Consider the following 27,889-nt stretch of genomic DNA (forward strand, 5'->3'; position numbering starts at 1 on the left):
GCATGAAAGAAAAATTGTTCTGAGAGAGGTCAATGGCTTGGTAGTACATAAAAAGTAGCTCCAAAATGGGATAAATCACTTGCTGAGCAGAAAGGATCTAAAGAGTGCAGTGGCAGCGTTGGAAACGTGAGCTAGAAAAGGAGCTTTGTTTCTCCGTTATGAAAGAGAGATGCGGTGGATGGTCAAGACAGCATTTTAAAAGATGAAGGTGCACTAGTCAAGATACGAGAGAAGACAGGACAGAATTTTACTGGTGCAAAAAAGAAAAGCCCCATGGAAGAAGTACTCTTGGGTTGTATTCATCGTGATGCAGACAAAGAGATTTATAACTAAGTTCTTTCTGTGCAACTCTAAAAAAAGATTGTCTGGGATGAATTTCCCTTTAATAAAGGAATCTGTATTTTCTCCTTCAAGAAAATGCAATCTCTCTGTATACTAACTAAATTATCCAAAAATTTGCTGGTTTGTTCCCCATTTCCAGACTTGGGAGAAAATAATAGAGGGAAAGAAATAAATCAGAGACTTGAGCATAGACAGACAAGTTTGAGTAATTTTAAACTTGTGGCATAAAACTGTGGTGACCTGCCAGGGTATTTGTTGCGGCGAGTGCTCGGCAGGCTGTCCAGGCCCACGAGGGGCCATTACACCTGGCATGAGCCAACTTAATCCTTTAAAATACCTTTTTAAAGACCTTTTTTTCTGTGACATTGCAGAATTTCTGTATGATTATTTCAATTTGATCTGAGCTGGATCTACCTCTACTAAACATGTTCTGTGGGATCTAATTACTTAAACGTACTTTAAAACAAAACAACAACTGGGGAAAACATCTGATTCAATTAACCAGAAAAAGCAGTGGTTACTCTATCTTCTGAGCCATGATTATTGCATTACAGAGGGACAGCAGGGCAGACAAGTGAGTGGTGTCGTAAAAAAAAAAAGGAATTGGTAAGACAGACTTCTGCAATTCTCCCTGGCTTTGAACCAGACACTGTGCTTCAACTTCTTGTTCCATAAACCGGCATTCTAAAAACCCATAATGTTTAAAGAGAAAAAACCCCCACAAACTAATGACTGTGCATAAGTCCAAAATGTTTATGCCTGTACCCAGAATGTCCCAGCTCTCCCCTGAGGTCGATGACCCTGCTAGCATGGCAGGGAGGAAAACCAAACGGGCTTCGAATGCCAGGCATGGGAGGTAAAAATAGCAGCCTTTCACGCTTTAAGATGCGATTCATTTTTACGCACTTCCAGCTCGCATGAACAGTCATTCTGCCATACAGTCTTCCTAAGAAAACAAACAAGATCCAATCATTACACTTTTCAACTTCGTGATCAAATTTTTTGCACGCACAAACCCCCTGATAATCTTGTTAGATGTTAAACTGAGAAAGACCATGGCTGAAAAGATATTATTTTAACAGGAATGTTTATAAGATGCTATCGTCTTGAAAGGTGATCACGCGCTGAACTACAGGAGCCTTTTGCCTCTATCCTTGCCTGTAATCCTGAACTCCCTCTTTACTCTCCACTAGTATTTCAATTCTAGGTTGCAGATCATCCTTGTTTTTAAATACAAATATACACTTATCTAAATCACTCGTGCTTGCTGTAGAAATGACAGTCTCTCCTACCCTTCTTTTCTCTTCATAAGGGTCAAAAACCCCAAACCACCATCACAACAGTCGTTTTTATCACATTTTGGTAGCAGTTTCAGTAGGGAAGTTAAAACTCAGAGCAAGCAGGAGGAATAAACCTTTAACTTCAGGAAATCCTTCATCTGAGCACCTCAGAAAACAGCCAACAAAGTCTGTGTTGCTGTTTCCCAGAGAGGCTTTTGATTTCCAGGCCTGGGATGCCGTTAGCTTTTCCACATGCTAGATGCACAGAAAAATGGTTAATGCTTTTGATAAAAACATTTTCCTTTGTTAACGCAGGAGAAAGTTCCACAGCCTTCAATACATTTTGAAGATGCTGTACAGGCTATATGTATTTTTTTTATTAGAAAGAAACACCTATTTTGCTTGTCAAGGCTCAGTGCAAGCCCACTACATTTCCTATTTTTATTTAGTCAGGTGTCCTTAAATTTGCACTGTATTTGGTAGTAAGCTACAGAACAGAATAATTGAAGCCCCCATGAATGATGAAGAGTGGGCGTAATAAGGAAGATGAAGTGAGCCCTGAGATGTTACAGGTAATGTACCAATTAGACTTCCGACTGAAAAATAAGAGTGAGTAGGAGGAAAAACCAGAAATACTACCTGTGTGTTTTAGAGCTAGGAGGCCATGGACATCTTACAACTATTGAAAATTATGTTTTCAGTGAAAATATTACTTTCTAAGCTGTTTATGTATATGTGGAGACTGCTCATTCATATCTTCCTTTGGTTGGCACAGCCAAATATAAGTTGAGTTGATTTCATTCTCTAGCAACTGGATACCTACATTTATAGAAGTGCCCAAGATTGCCAGGCAAACATGCTGAGAGTAAGCAGCAAGTTCCTGCTGAGACAGTCAGTATAATGGATACTTGCACACAGCAGAAGGACACAGCAGCTTCTCTGTTAGGAGACTACAACGAGGTGGTTTCTTCCTGTTGCTCAAAAACTGATCGTGAGAAGAATAAATCTCTGATCACACACCCTGAAGCGCTCTGTGCACCTCCTTACAACTCGTCAATGTTGGCCACAGCCCAGGACTGGATTAGATGGAGAATATGGGACTGTTGGGGATGAAGGAAGGCATTTAGAATGTGGGTCTGGGGATCCATCACTGAGGGATAAGTTATTCAAGTTCTGCAAAAGCAGCTCTTTTGCAGAATGCTAGCTTTGATGTTTCAATTGCTCTAGTTCCTTGTGACGGCACTGAAGAGAACACAGTACTAGCAAAATCTTAAGCCCTGAGGTCATGCCCTGTGCTGATGGTCTCAAATAAGCCCTTACTATTAAGTGCTAAAAAGGTCTGATAACTGTCTGACTCTTCTCTTGCTGTATTACCAAATTTAAAATAGCTGCTAAGCCTGCATTGCCCGAGAGCAAACATATTAACCAAAGATAGAAAATCTCCACACCTCAGCAGTTTTGGGAGGAATTTGAAAGGCTTCATAATACAAAGAAAATAGACCAATAGAAACATTATTGCCATTCTTTATCAGATAAGGCTTGGTTATTTGATGTAACCATTCAGAAATGGGTAGTTTGGAAAGGATAGATGCATACACAATTGTCAACTGTGGTACAGACAACAGTGGAGTGATTAAGCAGTGGGGATGGGAAAATCTTGAAAGATTTAGCTCTTTAGGCCAGATGAGCATCAAGCAGTTTATTTCAGCCCACCCACTCTTCTTAGTGCAAGAGCATTATGCAAGAACGAAGGAGGAGTGTGCGCACAGGGATGAGAGGGAAAAGCGTGGATGTGGGTGCGTGCGTGTGAGAAAAATTTGCTAGTTCTTCCTAGTTTTACTTGGGTGTGAATTAATGCAAAAATAGGGTGGTTTTTTTTCATGACATATTCACGCATTTGCACTCTAGCTCAGAAACTTAAAGGAAAGGGAGGAAATTAAGTACTTTGAGAACTTTGCCAAACTGGTTGGTTGAGAGCCTAGACTTCCCATCGTACGGCCAGCAGGAAAGCAACTTCGCACTACCAACCGCAGCACAGAGGCCATGCAGAAGGCAGAGAAGGCAAGTGAAATGTAACTAATGCAACATCTGGTGTGGCTCACAACAGCCTAAGGAGTTGTGGTAAAACATACATGCTGTACTTGTGCATAGGTGATGCATTATATGCACCACATCCTTCACAAGCACACGTCTGTCCAGCTTGTGCTCACATCTTAACCTGAAATGTAAAGCTGTCCTATGTCCAAAACATGAGTGAATGTTCCCAGGAGAGGAGAGTCGCTCTCCACCTTCACTTAGTTTTTGGCTTCTCTGGTAAAACTTCCAGCAAGAGCGACAACTGAAATGCAAAACTGCAAGGAGACAACAGAAGTTTCTTGAATGGGACCATAAATTAACTTTGAGAGCGGCCTTCTGACAGATCATAAAATGGCAACAACTAATGTCCTCAGAAACTACGATTAGAGGCAGGGGAGAGGGGGCCTTAAGCTACAGCACTGTCAGTTGCTGGTGATGGGGTTTCTTAGGTGAACTCTTTATCTCTGCAATTTGCTTGACTTGTCTGTTTCTGCTATACCCATACTTTCTTGAGTTTCACAGTGGCCTAATTTTCCTCCTTGGCTGTATGAGAAATGCATGCCTTGGGGGAAAAACCTACACAAACCCACGAATGTTAAACTTTGTACTTTTTCCTGAGGATGTGGGAAGTTGTACATATCTTTCGGCTTTAGTCTGCAAGTTTATTACATCTTTGTGGTATTGCTTTTTCAAGACTATATGAAAGGTCCAGAAAGGCTGTAGTCTCAATTGAAGCTGAAATAAATAAATGTGTATACATAACCTCACAATTATTTCAATAATCCTCCCTCTTGCAGGCAACAGGCTGTTATCTGGCAACCTGTATCCTTAGATTCAGGCCACTGGTGGCTCCTTTTTTTCCACATACCCTTGTGAATGGGATGTGTGAAAATATAATTTAATCAAAGTCCATTTGCAGTGGGTCCCTGCAACCTGGCATTACTTACTACCTGCTGTAGATTAATACTGCTCAGCTGGAAAAAAAAAAAAAAGCAAAATTTAGACTTAAGTAGGGTACCTTGTGCAACAGGAAATACAGGTTTTATATACTGAATTTAATATATCTGCATTGAGATGAGCAGACTAACATTTTTCCTAGCCAATTGATATGATCTGCATTACGTCACCTGGAGCATGTTAGCACTTTCATAATGGTCTGGAAAACAGAGTGAAAGCACCTATCAATTAAATTGTGTAGAGTACTAAATTGAAATTTTTTGAAAATGGCAATGAAGATAAAGAAATGTTTCAAATGAACCTAGAGCAGATAGAAACACGGGCAGGAAATAACAGCACGTGATCTGTCTTGGAGAAAGAGTATACTATAGGGTGTTCTGCAATAGTGTTACTGAACTGCAGTTCCACTTCATTCAGAAACTGTTCCACTTCAATGGCCTCATTAGATACCTGTTGTGAAAATGGAAGAATAAGCACGTCACCCAGCAGCTACAGCACTCACTTAGGCAACTAAAACTTTAAGCATTTTATGTGCAAGATTCAGTGAAACAAGAACTCTGGCGCATCTCATTTTCAGGTGCCAAAAGCTCCTTGTGCAGAGCAGATGGAAAAGAGACACCTAAGTCAGGGCTGTGATTTCTGCCTGGCAGCATGGCAGACGCAAGCTCCAGTAGCAAGTCCAGACGCCTATTACAGATTTTTCTTTTACAGCTTGACTGAGACAGAACTCCATCTGCAAAGACCCGCATCCACAATGAGACCTGTTACAGCATCACAACTCTAATTTATATTCTGCACTTACAAACTTAACACAATTCTTCTACATCCCTTTAATTGTACCCCGTGACAGTCCCTCTCATTTATCATCATCATCATCGTGTTTTGAAAGTCTTGAAGGTGCTAGCCAAAATTATAAATCCTTAGTATCCAGCTTTCTAATAACAGTGATCGTTCAGGTAGTTAATGAATGTGTTCCTTCCCCCTCATTTCTCTTTTCACTTTCAATGCTTGTTAATTATTGACATGCTTTGTGTGGGCAAGAGGACCTGGCTGTCTCTTTAGTATTTGCCAATGATTCTTTGACTGATGTAAGGGGAAGAAACCACTGAAATGGCTCGGAGCAGATACATTAGCAGCCTGTGTACAACAGCTAATGACTTTACATGCAGGCAAAGAGCTGAATTCACTCCCTCCAAACCCAGAGAATAGCAGGGATAAATCTGGCCCACTGAGTAGCTTGGAGCACATCACTGCATGTTTCCCATACTGTGTAACGCATGGGTTAACCTCTTGGGCAAAAGCAACATCCTGATCGTGGGGCAACATAGCCAGGACCTGCCACTCTGCTTGGGAAACAGCACTCAATGTGTGAGTGGGAAGGGGCAGCATAGGTACAGTGAAGGAAAACAGCCTAACTCGGATCTTAAAGACTTAGCCATAATCTCTAGCATCCTGCTGCTCATGCTCCCAAGTCTAGAGCAGAACAAGAATGGGAAAAACCTAAGGGGGAAAGAAGGGCAGATTTAGAGAAGGGAGAGATTTGTATTTCAGGCAGTTCTGGGCAATACTATAAACCAAATTTATTCAGGCCACGAGGATTCATGTTACTCTCCTTATTGATCAGACCCTTATTTCAACAGTCTTCTTGAAGTGTGGTTCATTACTTAGAGAGCAAGCCTGGCAAATCTGAGATGCTCCTGCAAGGTACTTCAAAGCAGGTGTCTACAGATTTCAGAAGCAAGTGGTTTTGGCTTTCTTCACTTACCTTTGCCTGCCAGTCATTCTTGACAACTGTAAACAGTCATACTATTAATAATAATATCTAGCTCTCATATTATTATTAACACCTAGCTTTCATGCCATACCAAGCTTCTCTAACATGCTTAAAAAGATGCTTCAGCTTGTTTTGAAAATGGGCAGCTGCTCTGCACAACATCCAGGGATCTAATTACAAAGACCAGCAATGGGAAAGGACTGAAACGAAATCACATATTTCATCTGTTATATCATGTAGCAGCAGCCTTTGTCCTTAAAACCTTTTCATCAGGATATAAAACGCTGCATGTTCTTATAATCACAATTCTTAATAAAACAAACGCAAAATGTTTGCTATTTATTTGTGGTCTGATTCAATAGGTTAGCAAAATTGCTTTCCATTATTTCCCTTGTCTATTCACCCTCCAGCTAAATGCCCTCATTACACAGGGTGACCTAGAGCTGATGAAACGTAGATCCCAGTTCACTCCACAGTTACAATCAAAGCTCGAATCCCCAGCTGAGGCTAACACGCACAACACAGCCTAAATAGGAAGAAAGGCAAGCATTCAAAGAGAAAGTGTTAGTTAAATATAGTACAGCGCAGGTTTGCCCCGGGATAGAAATTCATGGTCAGATGTTACAATTTTTTTGCCTTGGAAAGGAAATGCATCTCTAAAATTTTCCTTAAGAAAACATAAAATACCCATTTGATTGTTTGTTGTTAATTTTATACATGCCTGTTGGTAACATAGCTTGTAATATGTCTTTCTGGAAGAGATTTTTGGAGCAATGCATTCTTATATTGCTAAAGGAGAAGAGAAGGCTTGTGGGCCTGAAAGCTTTCCTGTTTCTTCCAACTATTTCTGTTCATCTAATAAAAATATTTTCTATCTCCATGCAAATCTTACCTTGCTTATAGTCAAACAAAACTGAGTGTTGATTCATATTTGTGCTGTTGTGTTTAGAGGAACGAATGTACTCCTAAGATTGTTTGCTGCATATGATGGAATGCTGCACGATGCAAAAAATCCAGAAACATGATGTAAATTACGCCATTCCACTGAAATAAACTACTACATCTAGGACTTAGCTGACACCTGTCAATGGCACAAAACCATCATCGAAATGTTGTGATACAAAAAAATTAAATCTAGTGGCTTTGTCATGGCTATCACTACTTAACCACAGCAAGAACTTAAAAAAAATGCAGCTGGCACTCTACTTTCATTGGGTGTAGAGGGAATCACACCATCACTGATTGCACCACTTCGAGCAAAGGGTGCCTTAAGGAACCAAACCAGAAAGCAACCAGAAGCGTAAGTATTGGACCTCTCAGCATGCAAGAGATCAGGTGCCGTTAGTGACAGATCATACGTTGACCACAGCTCTGTCAGTCCAAACTCCTGTCAAAACTAATGGCATTGCTAAGGCTTCAATGATTGTCAAAAAATTTAAGAAAACAAGACAGCTGAACCTATTGTGAACCTGTGCAAAATATATTATTGCAATACAAATGAATCAAACGTCATTGCCAAGGGGAACATCAGATTATGCCACGATTTCTTTTTCTTTTCAGTAAGACTGAATATTAAAGCAAAAAAGATTTCATGTGTCTACTATTATATTTAAACTGTGTCCAGACAATGATGACTTTTGTAGTAGTTAAAAGTTAAAAATCATTACATGTAACATTTTATGATACTGACATGTGTATCAAATTGTAACAGTATGAAGAATAAATTAAAAGGAGCAAAATTAATAAAGATACATTAACACTGTTCTGTTAAGTAAGACTATGGAGACCCATCATGGTTGAGCTAGAATAAATTCTCATACTACTAACCTTTATATGAAAAATGCGTGCAAATAGGCCTGTAAGAAATTAGAAGAAAACTGTAATTTTATTTTATAGTATGATTCTTACTACTCTGGCATCTTCTCTCCAAGGGTACTTCTCTCCAAGGAAACATCATTTGTTTCCCAGAAAGATCAGGCAAAAAAAGTTCATCCTGACACAAATCCCCGTAATAAAATCATACGCATTTTTACTGGTGTCAAGCTAACTCATTCTCCTTTGAACAAAATCAAAAAGGATTTGAGAAAATAAAAAACCCCATATAAAAACAACACAGCAGAAGTTTCTTTTCTAGAACTTTTAGTTCTAAAAATATGAGCAGTGCATGACCAGAAACTGCTAGTTCAATTCACTAACTTTAGTTATACACTTCTTGAATGGATCAGTTAGTTTTGAATACAAAATATGTTTTAGCAAATTATTTTTCCCCTCTATCCGTAAAACACTGTAATAATTCCTAGCACTCTAAAAATAGCCCTGTTTAATATTAAAGAAAAGTAGAGAACATGCTTTCGGTATAAATGCATGGTACTCTCACGTTTTGAACAGTGGCCAAACTGGTTCTGTCTACATGATAAAAAATGTAACAACATCAGAAGAGGTACAGAAAAAGACAAAAGGGCAATCAAAGACACAGAGCAGATTCCACATAAAGAACAATTAAAAGGACCAAGACTCGTCAAGATCTAGAGAGACGAGTGAGGGAGAGATAACTGGCATTCATAAAATCCTCATTAGCTTGCAGAAAGTGAATAGGAAATGACTGTTCGCTGTTTCTCCTAATAGAAATAAAATGAAATCTCTAAGACCAGCATGTGGCAGGATAAAAACAGCAAAAGGAGGCTTTTTTTCATGCAACACACAGTTCAGCAGCGGAACTACTTGCTATGGGAAGAGATGCTAAAAATCTTACCAAGTTCATAAAGCATTCAGACAAATAGATGGAAGGGAAAAAAAAATGTATCTATCAGGGGCTATTAAACATAGAAAAGCTTATTTGGCTCATATAGTCCATAAGCTACACATCTCCAGAGACCAGTATGGAGCACTGGGGAAGTATTACTATATGCTTACCTCATTATTATATTCTTTCCTAGGCATCAGCTATTAGGTGGTATTAAAAAGAGACTAGGCTAAATGGACTTTCTGTCTGTGGCAGAATGCATGTTATTAAGTTTATAAAATAAAAACAATTCAAAATGCTGACATGAATCTCAACTGCACTTTCATTAGTTCCCATTCATAGACTGTCTGACACGAGACAGAGGTTAAAAACAAAAAAATATCCAGTAAATCTCACCAATTTAAAAAAATACTAAAAATTAAGAATACTTAGTATGCATTCATTTGGAACGAAAGTATGTAGACAATTATACAATGTGCATTTGCCAGTTTAGCAGAGTAACCTTAGCTTTTAGTTCAAAAGCTTTACTGAGTTGGAAATCAACATGTTTTGAATGGTCACGTGTGCCCTAAGAATGCATGCTTCTTCCAGAAAATAACTAGCAAGTACAAATGAAACAGAAAACAAAAATGAATGATTTATGTAAAAGATTTCTGCTAGCTGATTAAATAATCTATTTTAATCATGATTTCAAATCCACCAACTCTGACTGTAAAGACATTCCTTCTGTTTCGAAGCTATTTACAAGAAATATCAATTCAAGAACTTCAGCAGACTGTCAAAAATAATACAATGTTCTTAGGCACTAATTATAGACAAAAAACCATGAGCAGTCAGCACATTTTCTCCAGCAACTGTTATTAGAATTTTTAAAAGATAAATCAGCAGTATCAACTTTGCTGGTTTTATCAGTGGCCTGAGGAAATGAAGTTTACTTGACACATTCTGTGTTTCCTTCTCCTTGTCCTTCTCAATAACTTAAAAATCTGGTGGCCAAAGCAGATGCTACTGGGTAGCAATCATAGTAGTGTTAGTGCTTCTACAGGGAAGGAGAAATACTTGGATGAGTTGTTGGGCCTCAGCTTTTGATGGGCCTTGAGGCATCACCATGAGCAGCTATCAAGCCTGTACTACTGGGCAACATGGACCCAAGTGGCTGAGGTTCATCTAACCCAGCCAGACCCCTTCCTGCAATGTCGGTGAAGCTAGCAGGGCTTTGGCTCTGATACAGAGACACTGTGAACGGGGTCCCCGGAGCAAGACAGCAGCCCACCCTCCACAGGCACCACTGACAAGACAGGCCTGGGTCTCTGCTCTGAGATGACGGACAGCAGGTGTGGGATAGCCTCCATTTGCACCATTCAGCTCCCTTACCCTTACAAAGGGGTGCCCACAAGCAAACTGCCCAGGGAGAATGATCCCTGTCCTGCTTTGACTCCTGAACAAGGTCCAGAGGTTGTCTGGAAGAGCTTTTGTCAGCCAAAGATCATTGGGGTCAAGTGCTCAAAACACATCCTATTTGACTTACTGGTATGGATACAGCCAGAGAGAGTGCAAGGAGAGGGAGAGCTGCAGGGAAAGTTTCCACTTCATGTTGTGCCTTCCTTCAACAGCAAAGACTGCACTGACAGGGAGCAGGTCTACAGAAAATCTGGCTTCGCCCTGTTTCTGCTGTGGGACTACATGCGATGATTAACTTTGGATCCATTCTGCACCTATCCCCTGCCCTGCTCAATTGCTATCACCTGCAGCAAAATCCAGTAAAAATGATAATCTACTGAAAAGGGTAAAGAGGAGATCATTTAGCAAGAGGCAGTATTTGCAAGGACAAAAGAGGCAGCTGGGTACTCAGCTCTCTCTGATGCTTAGTAAGAGCTGAGAACCTAAATCTCACTTGAGACCGTGACCCAGCCATTAGCAGCTACCAAGCCCCTGCACCCCAGCGCAGACAGTAACGAATTCCTCTCCGGAGAACATTTGTTGAAGAAAATAGGCAAACATAGCTGGTGCGCTTGCTAGATGAAGAGTCAATGACACACCACTGGTGTTTTCTTATGGCGAAAGGGTATGAGGCTGCCTCTCTGAAGGGACAGTATAGAAATGAGACTGACACATTTAAGAGTGCTTGCGAAGAGTGTTACTCTGGGGAGCACACAAGGGACTGGCCTTGAATTTCCAGTCATTACCATTATTTTTCTCCTATTCTCGTTATCACCATTATTTAGAACAGCATCTGCACATGATCACAAAAACAGAGTGAAGCATGCCACTGTCTTTTCCCATGCGTGCTGTTAACTCCAATTTTTCAAACTAGCATTCTGTGTGTACGTGGCTCCACCAGCACGAAGAAATCTGTTTTGGGACTGCTGTAATCACTGGGCACAAACAGGGAGGCAGTCAGTGGCCTATGCACTTGCAGGCAGCAACATTTGCACAAAGTGAGAGCACAGCTAAGCAGGCATAAATACAGTCACAAAGATTTCTAACTGGAAAAAAAAAAAATTACTCTTCTCCCACTGTGGGAGTTTTTCCAAACAGAGGGAGACATGAGGAAGAGGGTTTGGAGTGGTGTTAGCCAGGTGTTAAGTAATATGGTGTGGAAAGGAGAAAGGGACATGTAACAACGATGAGCTATTTTCTTGAACACTGAGTGATGAAGTATCCAGACAGAACATTAAAATAGAGACGAATGGTTGCTTTTTTTGTTTTTTCCAGGGCTTTGGAGAACCAAGTGAAACATTTGGTCAAAAGCAGCCCAGGAGACAAAAGCTCTCCAAGAACATATCTATTCTCTCAGCCATTCTGCAGAAGACTACATTTCAAGGAAGGAGACTCCTCTGTGCTACCAAGGAGATGTACCAGCATGTTTTGAACAGACCAGGAAACTCATTTTGTAGTAAGCCACAGTAAAAAGCACCTGATGGGTTTTGGTACACTTGCCCTCTTATAGTTGACGGGATATCAGTACAGCCCTGACTGCTTCAGTGCAAGCACACCAGTTTGCACCAGCATGGAGCTCGTTCCCTCAAACCGCTGCTCTTCTCCCACAACTGGCTGCCCAGCACTCCTTTACCACTAGGAACAGAGCTGGACTCTCCATTGGTGACTTCTTTGCTTGAGCAACAGAAGGATAGTTTATGCACAGGACTGTGAAAGTCTATTTCAGCTGGCTACATCACAGACTCGCGTAATTTATGCTGGCTTTTATTCTCAGTAGGGTGCCAATCAACCTTTCAAAATCCAGTCAATACAATGCCCTGAGCAAGTCGATTTGAGCTATTTAAAACCACTGAAATTAACTGGCTCCCGTAACAGCAAAAACTCAGAAGATGAGAAACCCGCCTCTTGCCAACTTGACAGTGAGCACCAGCAGTGGCAATAAACAGATCTCCAGCATCTCCATCCCTAGATTTGCCCTTGAAACGCCATCATAAGAATCAAAAATCCCGAACTAGCATGTTCTAAGTTTCCTGATTTTACATCTGTCTGCACTGACTCTCCGCTGTGCCAGCAAATAACGATTTCTGATGCGATCTACAAAGCTTATGGAGGGAGGGTGCTGGGGGTGAGGGGGAGGAAATCAAGCCTTGTTAGTAAATCAGTAACTGCACATTTAATGACTATATAAAGCAAGCTGTCAGACTGGCATAAGTTGTGCCTGTTACTGTCACGGCAGTTCCTGCAGGATAAGTTATTTACCCCTGGCATCAGGAGGACTCCAGGCCAAGGCATCCCATGACTACACTTCCTCAGGAGATGATTAGCTAACGAGTAATGCCTACTCATGTCTTCACCTTGGTCATTATTGTTCGGATTTACAGTTCAGGGCCATTCTAGTCACTCACTTTTATTGTTGGTTAAGATACAATACAGAAGAACATGTAATGTTTATTTTATTCTGTGTATTCATAACTGAAAAGTATTTAAATTGAACTTATTTGTATGTGTTCTGATGAAAGAAGTGTCACTTTTCAAGTAAATGCTTCAGCTTGTGCAGATTGGGCCGAATACAGCTGAGCTGATCTAAACTAGCGATGCATCTGACCTTTTATCTTCAGCAGATCACAATGCAACCAAGTTCTCATTAGACAGCAGCAACACTCTTGTTGAGTAAGAGAAATCATCAGATAATGTATATTTAAACAGCAATGCCTCACCAAAAAAAAAAATCCCAAATTACCTTCCTGATTAGTACAGATAAACTTCTTTTAGAGAGAGACCAATAAAAGAAACAATTCTGCTGAAAGACTGTGCCTTAAACTGGCATAAGATTTCTCACTGAGCTGAGCAGTCAAAGGTTACTTTATAATTGGAATTTTTCTGATTGACCCTTTCTGTTATCCTGGGTTTGATGTCAGCTTAAGTACACAAAGACAAATGATAATTTTAATACTGCTTTAAAATTGCAGCTTGGTATGCCTTTTAGTCAACTGCATATTCTTTCATATGAATTTCAGGAGAAAAAAAATAGTGGAATATGTTGCAGTCCTTGATTTTGTTAATTATTTTAAATTAAGAATACTTATCATGAGTAAAAATAAAAGCCTTTTCATTGTCAGGGGAAAAAAGTGAATGTCATGGTGCATTAGAACTCCAATATATCATAAGACTGGCCATTAACACCATCCCAACCCCCAGCTAATAGAGCCTCTTGCCACTTCTTCTCTATCTACATTTTAGTAGAAGCAAGAAATTTTGCCTGCCGTAAATGACACAGCTGAATCTCAGAAGCTCTATACAGTCTTATGATCAGGCAAGATCACTAACCCACTAGTAGCTTCCAAGTTATAAGCAATAATTTCATATTCTCCCTTCCTTGAGGAAAGTAGGAAAAAATAATCAAGTTGCTTTTGAGTTACAGCTGAGTAATGAATACAGTGTAATACTGCACCACTCTCTTCATCATTCATTCAGACACTTCAGGATTTCTCAGTGCTGTCAAGAACCACATAAGCTAATCGTCTTCCATTTAAAAAATGAGAAATAACAGCAGCATCCCAGATTATGAAGTAGGATTCATAATCTCTCTGAAACTTATTTCACAACAAGTAAGTTGCTCCAGTCATTTATTCTTTAAATATTTTATTAACTTCTATGACAAGCTTTTTTGGCTGGGGAAAGGAGTTGGTTGGGCTACAGAACTCACAAGGAAATCTTAAGATCGGGTGTTTAAATGTCACTGTTGTCACATACCTAAAAAAAGTGTTCTGTCAAGAACATCCAAGGATAAAAATCTGGTCCTACAGAAGTTAGTGGAAGAAGCTTAGCCCTTGATTTCAATATGTCTAGGAATTCACCCAAAATCTCTGGATAGGTCTGGCACATTCAGCACCAACTGATTTGTTGCTGAGAAAAAGGTGTGAATTATTTGGTCACCACAGATGCATGCTCTGAGGAGTGTGACTTCTCGCAGGACTCCCCCCGCCTGCATCAGGTCATATGTGGTAAAGGATGTCTCCAAGTAAAGGTCAAGCAGATTTTCACAGGGATAAACAGAGATAGTTTAAAATAGTCCTCCAAGACAGTAGTTTGCTTATAAGAATGATACTTAACTGAAGTTTCATTACAGTGAATTACGGTTTGCAGGCACCTTGCCATTTAATAATGCAGCTGAAACACATTAGATGAAAATGCAATAGATTCTCTCACCAGATTTTTGTATGCAGGACACTGAACTAGACATGCTGAACAGGCGGAGATGCTGAAGAAACAATTACTTGAGATATCATTACTGGAGTGTATTGATGAAGTGGAAAATAGAGCATGAGGAGGAGATGCATGGGAGGCATAATTACCGCTTACGGTGTCTGACTTTAATGCTACTCTATAGTAATGTGAATAAATCCACATCTTAAGCGCTAAGGCAGCTACACTGAAGAGGCTCTCCCGAAATCATTGTGCACATACCCAATACACACACGGCTGCAAGGACCTACCTACACATAACTGAAGCCACCGATGACCAGATGATTGCAGCACCTCTTCTATGCTAACCCACATAGCTTAAAGATGATTATACATTGGAACAATATTCATCTACCTCCAAGTATCATCATCTGCTCACTTTGCTAAGACATTGGGCTAAACATGTGTATATAACACCCCAGAACAAATCCTTACCCAGCATAATCTACAAGCAAGTGAAATAAACTTCTACTGGAAACAACAGGTACACCAATTTCCAACTAATAAAGCTGACTTCTGATGTACATCTTTGTCTCTAACACGCACAGTTGGGCATAGATTTAATTCTCACTCTTCATTTACACCCAGAAAATTGTCTCTTCATATATACACAATAGCTGCAGGTCTGTGCTTTAGCATCTGCTGCTTCTATGTATTTGCTCAAATTTTAGTGAGGTACTCCTCAAATGAGAAGAATGCCTTCAGGTATTCAGAAAGGCTAAAAATGACTTTTACCTACTCGTTGCTCCAGGTTGTGAACTATGCCATTCTTCAACTAGTGGAACAAAAGATGTTGCCACACAGCATGTTTAGCCACTTAGGACCTGGATCTTCCTCCATCCCTGCAGCAACCTTTAGAGATCTTAAAACCATTTGCCTATTTACTCAGGAAAACTTTGACTTAGAAGAATTGCCGTGGTGTTTCATAGGCTCCCACCCTGGAGGATCTGAAATGTGGGTCTTAGTGACTGTCAAAGCAAAACGACACTTCATTCTGGCAACACATTTTAAAGAATGCAATGAGATAGCGTATTATTTCCTACCTTGAAACAGCCAACTGTTTTAAAACATGATATCAAATAAACATACACACTTCTTAGTTAAATAAAGCCTGCAACATAGGCAGCATTCACTGAAGAACAGAAGAAAAACACAGTGTCTAGTAACTCTTTCATCATTATACTCACTGAAGACCTACTCCAAAGTGCAGAAGAAAGACAAAGCCATGAGAAAACCTCTCTTTTTTGTTCTCCATCTTCTGATTTTGAAGGTTCTGGGGTGAAAGAGCACTCTACGCAATCCAGCTGAGGGCTGATAGTCTCTCTTTTCATCACAGGGACATACGCAGCTGTGTGAGCATCAGATTGAAGAAAACGTGGTACTTTAATCAAGCTCTGCATTAGCAGACTGAACTTTGACAGCCACACTTTTTCCTTTTTATTTTATTACTTTTAAAATAAAATGTTATCATTTGATTCAAAACAAACAGCTAAGAAAATCCAAGAGAGAATTCCTTGGAAGTAGCTAGTTTAAACTTAAAAAGCAAGAAAGCCATCTAATTTTGTAGTCCCCCACTCTAATTATTATTAAAAAAATACTTATGATTTTGTTCATTTCAAAAAATAAAATATACATTGAAGATATTTCATATAAAACTAGTTCAGTGTAATCATTTGCCACTGTCAGATTTTCGGAAGGTTTTTTGTTATCACTGTTGTTAGACCACTGAAGGAGCCGGGGCTCAAGTCACAGGTTAGGACTGGGTTTGGTACGTGCAGTAAGGACAGAGCATTCTTAAACTAAGAATTTAGCTAGAAAACCACATTATACTCCCGCTTAAAGTACTATGAATCTCAAACAACACAATAGCAGCTGTAAAGTAGAGTTACCAAGATGAAAAAAAAAATATTCTTTTGCATGTATTGGTATCACCCCATGAACACGCTGTAGTATAAACATTTACGTCTGAGGCAGTCGCTCTAAGTTCCCTTTAAAGTCAGTGGGGAAAAAAGATGACAGCAGCTCATCTCCCCCTAAAGTAACCTTCACAATATGGAAAATGAATTGCTCCTTTAAAGCCCTGAAATGTCTCTTAAGTTCTTTTGTCTGTAAATGAGGCCTAAGAGGATTAGCTCAGATTTAGATACCTCCCTTGAACATACCCCTTGTTAGGGGATGTGAATCCTATCCAAACTGTCCTTTTGTTACGCATCTAGCTCTGCTGGGCCTTTCCCTGTTATCCCAAGAGCTGCTGCAAAACAAATGCAAATCCTAATAAGCAGAACCAACAGCTCTGCATCTCCACTAGGCTATTTAATGGAAATATTTGATCCTGAGGATTCCATCCTATCCCCTGTTACACAAATATTAAATCAGGAGTAGCTCCTGGGGTTGCAAACACAATGTGTTAAAGAAAGAAAGGGGAAAAAACCCATTCGGGCTGTAAAGGAAAAACAATTTGAGTAAAACAATGCTGATTTATGTCATCTGGACTTGATTTTTCTGGCTGTTGGTTTGAGGGGAAGAGGAGCCTTTTCAAGCTGTTCTCAGCAACAAGAAAGCCTCCCTACATCTTTCTCAGGTACTCTGGGCGGCGTGAATGCTTGGCCCTCATGGTGAGCCAACACAAGCTTGTTTCGTTTCAGTCATTGCAGCACAGGTTCTCCCCCTGTGGTACAGGGTGGCCTGAAGGTGAGACCCAGCCCATCCCCTCCCAGCATACAGAAGACCCTTCATTGGTCACCACTGAGGTGGTAATCTACTTAACTTGTGGATTTCTGGTTTGGGACAAATGATGGAGGGGTAGAATAACATAGAGAAACAGGAGTTGGAAAAAGGTTCTCATCGCTAAAGAAGAAAGAAATTTTAAGAACTGTGGGGTTTGCGTCTGTGAGAAACTGCAGTAAGTGCCACATATTTTCAGAGCAGGAAACAAATATTTCCTATTAACTTTCTTTGCCTAATAACTGCAGCAGAAAGACAACCAGGTATCCTGAGTGCCAAATGGGCTGTCTTCAAAAATACCCTACCTTATTCATAACAGAAGCAGAAATGAGAAAGCTATTGAACCTCCTCTGATCTCTGCCTCCCTGTTGCTGAAACCCTCTTCTCTCCCTCCCTGATTTATGCAGTCAAAATATCCACACACAGAAAAACACACAAAAAACCCATGCAAAGATGGTGGCCGTGTGCCAGGCATGTGAAGTACTGCATAAATGTGTGCTTTTGGGGAGAAAGAGAAGGCCAGGACTGTTTTCTTTTGTTGTTGTGGTTTTTTTTTTAATTGGGTTGAGCCGTTAGGATTAGCACCATAATGCAAAGTAGCGGCTTAGACTGACATGCTTTCTCTGTGATATTCTCAATAGACGCGACCCCGGAGGATTCATTGCCTGGGCTATTCTTCATTGCAACGCATGGTATCTGAGCACAAGTCACTGAAGGCAAACAGACGCTCTGCAAAGACTGAAGTTCAGGGATGTAACCTCTGCTGAGGATGCTCCAGCAGTCTCCAGCTAGGAAAGTGAAGTCCACCCACCTCAGGGAAAGAAGTACTCCCAATATTTATTTTAAAAATTGGTGGCATTTTATGAGGAACTTCCAGGAGTCCTCAAGAGTTCATTCCAACCTATTACTGCCCTGGTGAGAATTTGTAAAACCTGCCTCAGCAAAGCATTTACCGCAATACCACTTCCCCGTAGGGAGGAATCTTTACAGCTTAGGTTTTTTTTTTCTAAGCACAATATCATAGCAGCATTTTTCACATTTCAAAAAGAAACTACTAGTGACTTTGATTCATAACACATTTAATGTGTATGGCACTAGAGAGGCCAATTTCCTGTGATTGGTTTTTGCTATAAATTTAAGAGGCCAATTTCTCCAAGGTGTTTGGGTTTTCTTTGGCACCTTTTGATGAAAGTGATGGTTTAATACATTTTGCTATTTCACTGGTGCACCACTGAAAAATTAAGACCTGTTCCCTGTGAGAACGACTGAAATATTAATAACAGCATAGGATTTATATTTCAACAATTTTGAAGCTCTGTGATAACTACCACAGGAGTTTCTCAATAACTCATTAACTTAAGCCAATCTGTCATGCTGTTTTCTTCTTTTGGTCTGACTGATGTGTCCCCGCTTTTTTTATTGCTCTTTGTATTTTACCATTTAAGATCAGTTTCTGAAGAACCACTGAAATGCAGACAGTATGCTTACCACACATGATTAGAAAACTTTTAGGTGCTTTGTGTCCATCCCATTCCCCCCAAAACCTATATAGCCAGTTGATACGGGCAGTGCTACTCCAGGGCCCCCCTACCAACCTTATTTCTGCATTAAAGTGGGATTATTTTTTTTCTCTCCACAATTACTATTCCCTGCCAGTTTTCCCCAACACTCAAGTAATTTCTAATAATGTTCTAATAACTTTTTTTTTTTAAATGAAAAGCACATAAAACATCCTTACCTTCTATTACTTGCAACAGTCGTTACATATTACTCTTTTATAGACATGGAGCCAGCATGTTGGAGGAGGGATCCGCTCCCATTTTCCTTCATTACATGCAGTGATTTCACATGACAGAGTACTGAGAAAAACCAGTAATCTGCTCACCTCAGACCTTACGGGTCTGCCGATAGGAAGAAGGATTTTAAAGTTAATATCCTTTGCATGTTTAGGCTCTATTTTGAGCAGCCAGATTGGGGTGAAATAGCTGTCAGTAAACACAATAGTGGAGATGGAAAAAAAGACTAAGAAAAATTAGCAGAACTATGAAACAGCAGAAGCCCTGCTTGGGACCTGGGTTATTTGCAAAGAGGAGCAGGATGGGGGGATGCCTGGTGGAATAGCTTCTTTTCATCACTTGCCTTACAAATTTGACTTCACACAGGGAAGGAGTGACATCCCACTCACAACCTGGCTGCTGTTTACCACTCCAGAGTGTAGGAAGGAGCACCAGGACTCTGGTCAGCTCTTGGATCAGCACTCCCAGGTGGCCGAGCCCAAGGTCTCAAACTTTACTCATAAGTATGCTAGGGGCTTACATACTGACACAGAGGCTAAAAAGCAGTAAAGAAAAGCAACAAGAGTGGTTTGAGACATTTCTCCAGGTATGACTGGGCCATTTTTTTAATTTGCTTTTTTGTTTTTGGTTTGTTTTTTTTTAATGTTCTATTCTGACCTGTAATTTATAGCAGCACTAAATGTAACGATCAGAAAACACAGCCCCAACTCCCTTATTTTTTTTCCCCCACAGGCAAATATTTTTTCCTCCCCCTCTTCAAAAGGTAAACTACCACTCAGCTTCTCCTCAGCCTTTCAAAGACAACCCATAACTGGGGAAGAATGCATAAGAGCCTTTATACCCTCACCTGGAGATTCCTCTACAAACCAACAGAAACCTCTTGTGTCAATAAAGGCCACCTTCCAAGGCTTTGGCAGCTCTGGAATCAACATGGCATGATCAAATAGCATTAATTTTATTAGTTTTACTGCAGACCCGGTTCCCTCACGCTCAGACAACCTAAGCACATGTACAGCTGGCAAGGCTGAGTAGAAAGCTTGTCTCCATGGGTGTATGTTAAAATAAGGTCTTACCTATTCAAGCATTTGTATTGCTTTTTTGCATAGTTATTATTTAAGGCTGTGCTAAGGTACTACAGTTTTCCCTAAAAGCAGGAAGGGCTGGAATTTAGCCTTGTACTTGTCTTCTATAGGCTAAGAAAACCTCTTCTTTGGGGTCTATGATGCTAAAACTATTTTATATTCCAAGTAGTACAGCATGCTGTTTCTTCACATCATATCTACAGATAAGAACCAACAATGTTTGTTTCCTGAACAAATGTACTTCTTGCTGTTACAAGGAAAGAAGAACTCTCACTTTGCCAAACAAAACTATAAATGAGTAAATATAAAAAAGTCTATACAGAAAATAAAAAACAAATTTCACATCCTTCTTATAAATAGGAATATTACAAAATTACTTCATGTTGAGACTCAGAAACGAGTAATGAACCCAACAGAGCCGGCTCAGATTACAATACAGACTTGGGAAATTCTGTAATACGTATGTTAACTTGTAGTTGGTTTAGAGAAAAGTCAGTGAACGTGACCGAAACTATGACACAACACGAAGAAAACACCACTACTGTCCAAGGCTTGTATCATTGCAATAATGCAGGAAATGTACTCTGTCCAGCACATTTGATTAATATTAAGAGACAATCCCTTACTAAATGTCACACTGAGACGAATACTTCTAGTAAGAGTATGCTATTTCCTTCAGTATGAAAAACAAACACATTTTCTCAGTAAAAGGTCCAATTTAAGATAAGAGATACATACTTATCCCTCTTCAGAGAGTTGTTCCTCTTCAGGGCATTGATTTAGCTACATGCTAGGGAAGGGTAACTCTACAAAAGCTTCATGAAGCATGTGATACAGCCATTGCCAGGCAGGACACTGGATGAGGTTGACCTCTGGTCTAAAGCAAGTCCAACAGTTACCCCTTTTTAAATATGAAGGAATCATGAAGTAGTAAGAGGAAAAATCTAGACTAAATGCTTCAGAAGTAGTTTAAGTCACAATCTCTTTTTTTAGGCTGAGACTTCAAGTGCATCTCAGCAAAACAACTGGTTTTAAAAGAGTTCTTTTACTTCTGTAAAAAAGGCAATAAATGCCAAAGCCATCTGAAATGAACTCCAGCTTAATTAAGCCATAATGTCAGCAGAAGAACACATTTGCATGAGATAATGATTTCCTACTAATAGAAGAATAGGGAGATAAGGCAGATCATTTATCAAACAAAACATCAATGCAAACCAGAGGTGTTTCTCTTTACATTTGGATACATTCCAGATAAATTTGTTCTGCCCGCCCCCTCCCCCAAGGTAGCATTCAATGACTCTGCTGCCCTGGATATCAAAATCCCAAAGGGATCCAGTATGTCAAAGTAGCATTTTCCATAATTTTTGTTTTTTAAACGGGAGACCAAAGTCTCAGCAAAGTTGTATTAACTTATGTAAAAGTGAGTTAGTTGAATCACTGAATCACCTCTGTGTAAACGGTTCCCTTGCAGTTTTGGAGTGCCCCCCATCTGTTGAGCTTAAGTGGTGAGGAACAACCTGGAGCTAAACTCAGCAGAAGGGTTGTTTAAATGGAAACAGAGCTTTTGCAGAAGACAGCTACACTCATTAAATTGCTCTGTACCTAGACAATAGCAAGCACAAACAAGCCCTGGTTTGAGATCATAGAGCTCAGCAACACATAACTAAGTGTAAACAAATAGTAAAAGAGTAGTTATTACATGTTTTGAAACAGAAAGCAGAAGTTTTCTCTAATCTCATGCTTTTCTGGGCCAGGTTCTACAAGAACCGTACAAACAAATCCAACCCCCCTGCCAGCAATCACATGGACATGTACAGAAGACATGCAAGCCATAGAGGAGGCAGGACCAAGGTTTGGAATACCACACATCGCACTCACGGGATTAGGCATATATGAATGTAAAATTTGTTCTAATTATGCAGACAAGTGCAGAATCTGAATTTCCTTCAGTTTTTAGGCTTTGTCTCTGTATTCATTTCAGGTGGGAGCATTACAAACTGATGCAATGCTTTTGGGCTCTGCACTATACTTAGTGTAAACCCTTTCCCTGATGAACTGAAAGTTGATGGGAATAGTTAGTGAATGCAGCATTATCCAGAACTAACCTAAAACACAGCCCTTGCTGCTCCAAGACTAAATTATTCTCAGATACTTTGCATCTCTAAGTCTTAACCAAGGTTAGAATTGTTCAAGTGAAAGCAACATAGCTCACTAAAAAATTGAGCCATATCTTTTGATGAAGTATTTTATTTTACTGAGCTCTGATGAATACAGGAAATTTTCCATAAAGCTGTACAGGGGAATGAAAAGGGAAGCAAAATGAAGAAATTGCCTACCTTTCTAGGTAGATCTATGACTGATCAAAGTCTATATGGTAATATTTGCTTTATTTGGCATCTCATTGTTTGTTTAATCGTGGGTCTATTTGGAAAGACATTTAAATATTCTTAAGTTTCAGGGGGAACATACATGCAACCATTGTTTCTGGAGGTCCCCTCATAATAATTAAAACACACGTCTGAGAAACAGAGACAGTAATTTCTAAATACTGTCTAGCAGATCCTTAAACTATTTTTCCTACTCAGTAACTGGCACCTGCAAGCTACATTCTGGTGTTTCTTCAAACCAAGTTCTGAGTAAAGTACATTTTGGATGGCACCAAATGCTGAAATTGTACATTTGACCAATCTGATGAGAGTTGCACAGCAAAAAACTTCCAGAAAGCAGCCCACTAGATATGGCTCTTAAATACCTATCTTCAGGCAACATAGATGGAAGATTTTGGCAGGATGCCCTACCATCCTGTGTTTTAAAATTTAGGTTTAAGAAAAATACCACTGAGTTATTTATAAAGACAGACTTCATGCTTGGGGCGATTTCCAAGGTATATAAATGCTTTATTCTTCTTCAGTTACTTTGTATTTCATATTTTATGATGTTTTCCTGTCACTTGGTATTTTGTATTTCACAGATAAAAAGTTAGAGTAGGCAGAGATAGAAGCCACTGTTTGGGTCGTTTTCTTTGTTTTGGGATTTTTCTGTTGTTGTTGTAATTGTATTAAATGCTACAGAGAACTTTGCTCATTTACTCTCCCCAGTCAAGGGTGCTAGATTTTTCCTCCCTATTGTCAAACAGAAGGCTGAGAATACCTGCTCTGACAGGTCCCACATAATATCGAGATGTAAGCATGGATTTATTAGTCTGTTCAGACTTGAAAATGAAACTTAAGATCTCCCAGCAACTTCCTCCATGAGTAGCATACAAGCATTGTGTGGCTGAAGAAAACTCCTTAGAAATATATAAAGAATGGACAGAATATGCTCTGGTATATTGGACCAGATGAACAGCAGCAATATATTCTGTTTGGGATAGTCATACTTCAAGACTGGCATGATTTAAAACAAAAAGCATCTTAAAAGTAGAATGGTATTCTTTTCAAATGCCATTATTATGAAAACCTAAGTGCAAAGGAAACATTTTTTTTCTTTTCAATATTTTAAAAAATGTACCTGCCTTCACCATACACAACTCAAGAGGACATGACATCATAGCTGTGATATTTCTTCGCAGCAACAGTCAACAAACAAGGGAACTAAGCCAGTATGTTGACTGTCTTGCTTGTAACCCAGCTTACTGCTCAATAGGCACCTTAAACCAAGAGAAAGCACGATACTCATTTCTGCTCATGGCAAGTAATAGCTAAAATAGAAGTCTGCCCTGGTTTGAAGCTCAGAATATACTGCAGCTATTGCAATTCCTCTACTGTTTCAGACAGAGCTGTCGTCAATGATGCTAGGCAACCATTAGCCTTACATGATATTCTGGGGAGTAGACTACTTTCTCCAGTGTTTAGCTGAAACCCCATTAATCTTCAGATCTATGCTGAATATGCATCTTCTCTCATTCCCATGTCATAATTTAACTCTGAACAAAGTTTTGATCTATAAGAGCAAAGATAATAATGCAACACATGAAACATCTTGTTTGATCCTTTTATGGGTTATCCACTAAATTGTAAATTATTGTTTTCATTGCACTGATGCGATGAAATTGCATGATGACTATGAATGAAATTCACTGCAAAGACAACCCATTAGCTCTGTTCTACTGTACGAGTATGTAACTATTTCCTCCAGTGTAACCTCAACTCCTCTTTTATGTTCAGGCTGTTATCATCAATATGGGATAGAAGTGTAGAATAAATATGAAATAGTTTGGTATAAATTTTGACTGTATATGTCACAAATAATCTACTCACATTGTATGGCTATCTACATTAATACTCTTGGAGAAATTTCTGAGAGAATGATAAATCAAGCACTGGCTAGTTGAGTAGCTATGGTGTATGTTTGCTACTCCTACCAATGTGCTAGCTGATTTCTTCTGTCACATCTTGGTTTGGTTTTGAAGTTGAGCTCAGAAAATAAATTATGGGCATATTGCAAACGTACAATTTGGAATTAATTTGACTATAGGGAGAAAATGCATGGACTTATAGATTTTTCCAACTAAAATTATGTTGCTTTGGAATGAGCAACACATATGTACGTATTAATTTTTATCTTCTGCTCTTCTAACATTTATTTTAACAATACAAGGCAGAAAAAAAGGAGGATATCAGTAAGTTTTGATATAAGAGAGCAGTAGAAAAGAGGTGAATTGTTTTCAGAAAGATACCTGCAACTAAAGTTTCAAAATACCTAAACTACAATTTCCAGTGACACTCTTAGGCTAGATTCCAGCGAATAAAGATATGTCTATTTCAGATAGTACTGCAGAAATAAAGGAATTCAAGATTCATTGTCATAATAGTTCAACTTCACACACATCCATTGAGTAAAAAGAATAAAAATCCCCTACTTGTATGACAAACATTTGTGCTCTCCGCTTTAGTGTGACCAGAACAGATTTATTGATAGCAATCTTAAGAAATCATCTAAATGACTAGAATTCTGTGCAATAGATTCAGAAGTATTTTTCATCTTCGTGCAATTCCACATCTACAAGATTTTAGTATGGAACTACAGCTGTGTCATTGCATTTTTTCTATAGATGCATATCTTTACTTTCCAGAGTAATTATGCAGTCATCTTAAGAATGCTTTTAAAAAAAAAAAAAAAAAGCCTACATTCAGACCTCCCAGCACCATCAGCAATGGATTACAGTGATTGAAGTCAATGAGTTATTTAACGAAATACACATTAAAAGGAAGGAAAATGTGCCCACCTTAGCAGTGTCATGCTAAAATCAGGTAGCAAAACTGCATCTCTTTCCATTGCTTTTCATGTGTAATCATTTCCTTTTCTTCATATGCAAGTATTTTAGAATTATAGACTAGAGACCATCAGAAACTTTGTATTATCCAATGGCAGAATCATTTCATCTAGTGAAGATACAGTAGTGTTAAAATTGGATAGTTCAAGTTCTCCAGCTACTTTTTCTGGAAGAAGGGAAAGTGACTGACATTTTCAAAACAGGCAGGAACGCTTCAAATGGATTTCTCATTGCAGAAAAAAAGGAAAATTCTTAAGTCTTACAATAGCCATAGAACAGAATTGCTGTCTTCTGATCAGTTCCATTTAAAAGAAACCAAAAAACCCCAAACACCACCAAAACCCCACCCCAAACCATCTCTGGTGAAGGCTCTACTTAAATCAATATAAGCTGTGTCATTAGCATCAAAAGAAGGAATTTCTATCCTTTCAATTGATAAATTCAGCCTATGTTTTGAAGTCAACGAATTTTCCATCTTAATTAAATGCCCCCTTCATCTGTTTAAAAACATACTGATTGCTGTTGGAAATTAGCTGACTCCAGAAACTGCAGACTAGTCTATAATCCCATTTCGCAGACACAAAGGGCAGTATCAGTGCAGTATCAGTGCAGCAATGGAGATTCTGCAAAACCAGGTAGCTTTACAGACCTCAGAGAGGAAAGAAGGGTGAAAAGGGGGATTCAAGAAATCTTGGTTTTAATCCTAGTATAGTCACAAGCTTCTTAAGTCATTTAGAGGATAACAATAGTTAGCTGTTTTGGTGGTGGGGTTTTTTTGTTGGGTGGGTGGGTGTTTTTTGTTTGTTTGGGGTTTTTTTGGGTTTTTTTGTTTGTTTGTTTGTTTTGTTTTTTTTTTTTTTTGAGGCAGTGCTCATTTCGTATTATGTAGCCTTACCTGGAAGCAAACACAATCATGCTGCAATTTAGTGTAGCACCTACAACACAGTGGCAGGCAAATGATTCCTTATAACTGTGCCAGCTGAAATTGTGGAGGCAGGATTCCAGACTGACATCACATTGCAATGTATATTATGACAAGATTATACATAAATGACCTTTGCAATCCTATTCTGTGCCTGCAGTTTTTAAATGCTAAGGCACAGAAGAGCATACGTATATGAAGTGCATAATGGATATGCTATTTAAAACCTCAGCTGGATTATGGAGCAAGTTATCCTTTTTAAAGAGTGCTCTGAATTTGACTGAAGAAATTAAATGGCCTAAATGAGAATAATCTCCCGAGATACTCATGAATGGTTTTAACTTCTATGTATTTAGAAAAAAAAAGATTATCCCACAGTATCATTTGTCAACTGCCATGTAGAAAGCCAACTCCTGTAAAAGAATTGCTTTAAATTTCACTCCTTTGACATTTTCTGAAATTAAAGTATTTCTTCATGGCAGGAAGTTCCAGATTATTAATGAACAGTAGAATAGCTAGCAATAAAATAATAATTTGAGACAACTCTAACAGTTTCTCTAACTTGTCATAAGGAACACTGTAAAATGAGAATTAGTATGCTAACATTATTTCCATCATCAGAAATTGATTTGAAGTGGATTCCATCTACACCAAAGTATTTTTAATACTCAGTGGTTCAGTTTTATCTTATGGGGCAACTACTTCTTGCTTTTTTCCTCCATATTTAGTGCATATTGACCTCTTAGGCTTGCAGGACAGTGGTTGATATTCAAAAACATCACAACATATAAAACTGACCAGAAAATTACGGTCTGAACATAAGTAGGAAAATTCTAGCATTTCCATCAGATTTCAAAGCAGTTTTACAAACATTGCACAGCTGCTATTATACTAAAACGATTGTATGCTATATGTATGAGAGTACAGGTAAAATGGGGTTAGGAGAAATTAACAGCTACATAAACCAAAACTAAATGCTGAAATTAAGTATGGACAGGGAAAAAGTATGTAAATAGAAAGATACAAAGAAAAAAAATGTGAATAGATTCAGCTGCCACCTGAACTATATAAGAACTTTAACTTTCTGGTGTGTTAGAACCGCACACCCAGGCATACCACGGTTCTCCACTCTCACTGACCCGAAACTTGATTATAAGCATCTTCCCGTCAAAGTCTCCTATCTGGTAGGTTCTTACTGAAGAAGTTACTCCAACATTGTAATATCTAATGCCT

At 39.1% G+C, this 27,889-nt stretch overlaps 1 protein-coding gene across 1 annotated transcript in view; it reads right to left on the reverse strand.

The window, feature by feature from the left end:
- PHACTR1 (phosphatase and actin regulator 1) overlaps positions 1–27,889 on the reverse strand; it is a 306,757-nt gene that overhangs the window by 201,901 nt on the left and 76,967 nt on the right. The window lies entirely within an intron of this gene.

Source organism: Gavia stellata, chromosome 3 (assembly GCF_030936135.1).
Source record: "Gavia stellata isolate bGavSte3 chromosome 3, bGavSte3.hap2, whole genome shotgun sequence".
Taxonomy (NCBI): Eukaryota; Metazoa; Chordata; class Aves; order Gaviiformes; family Gaviidae; genus Gavia; species Gavia stellata.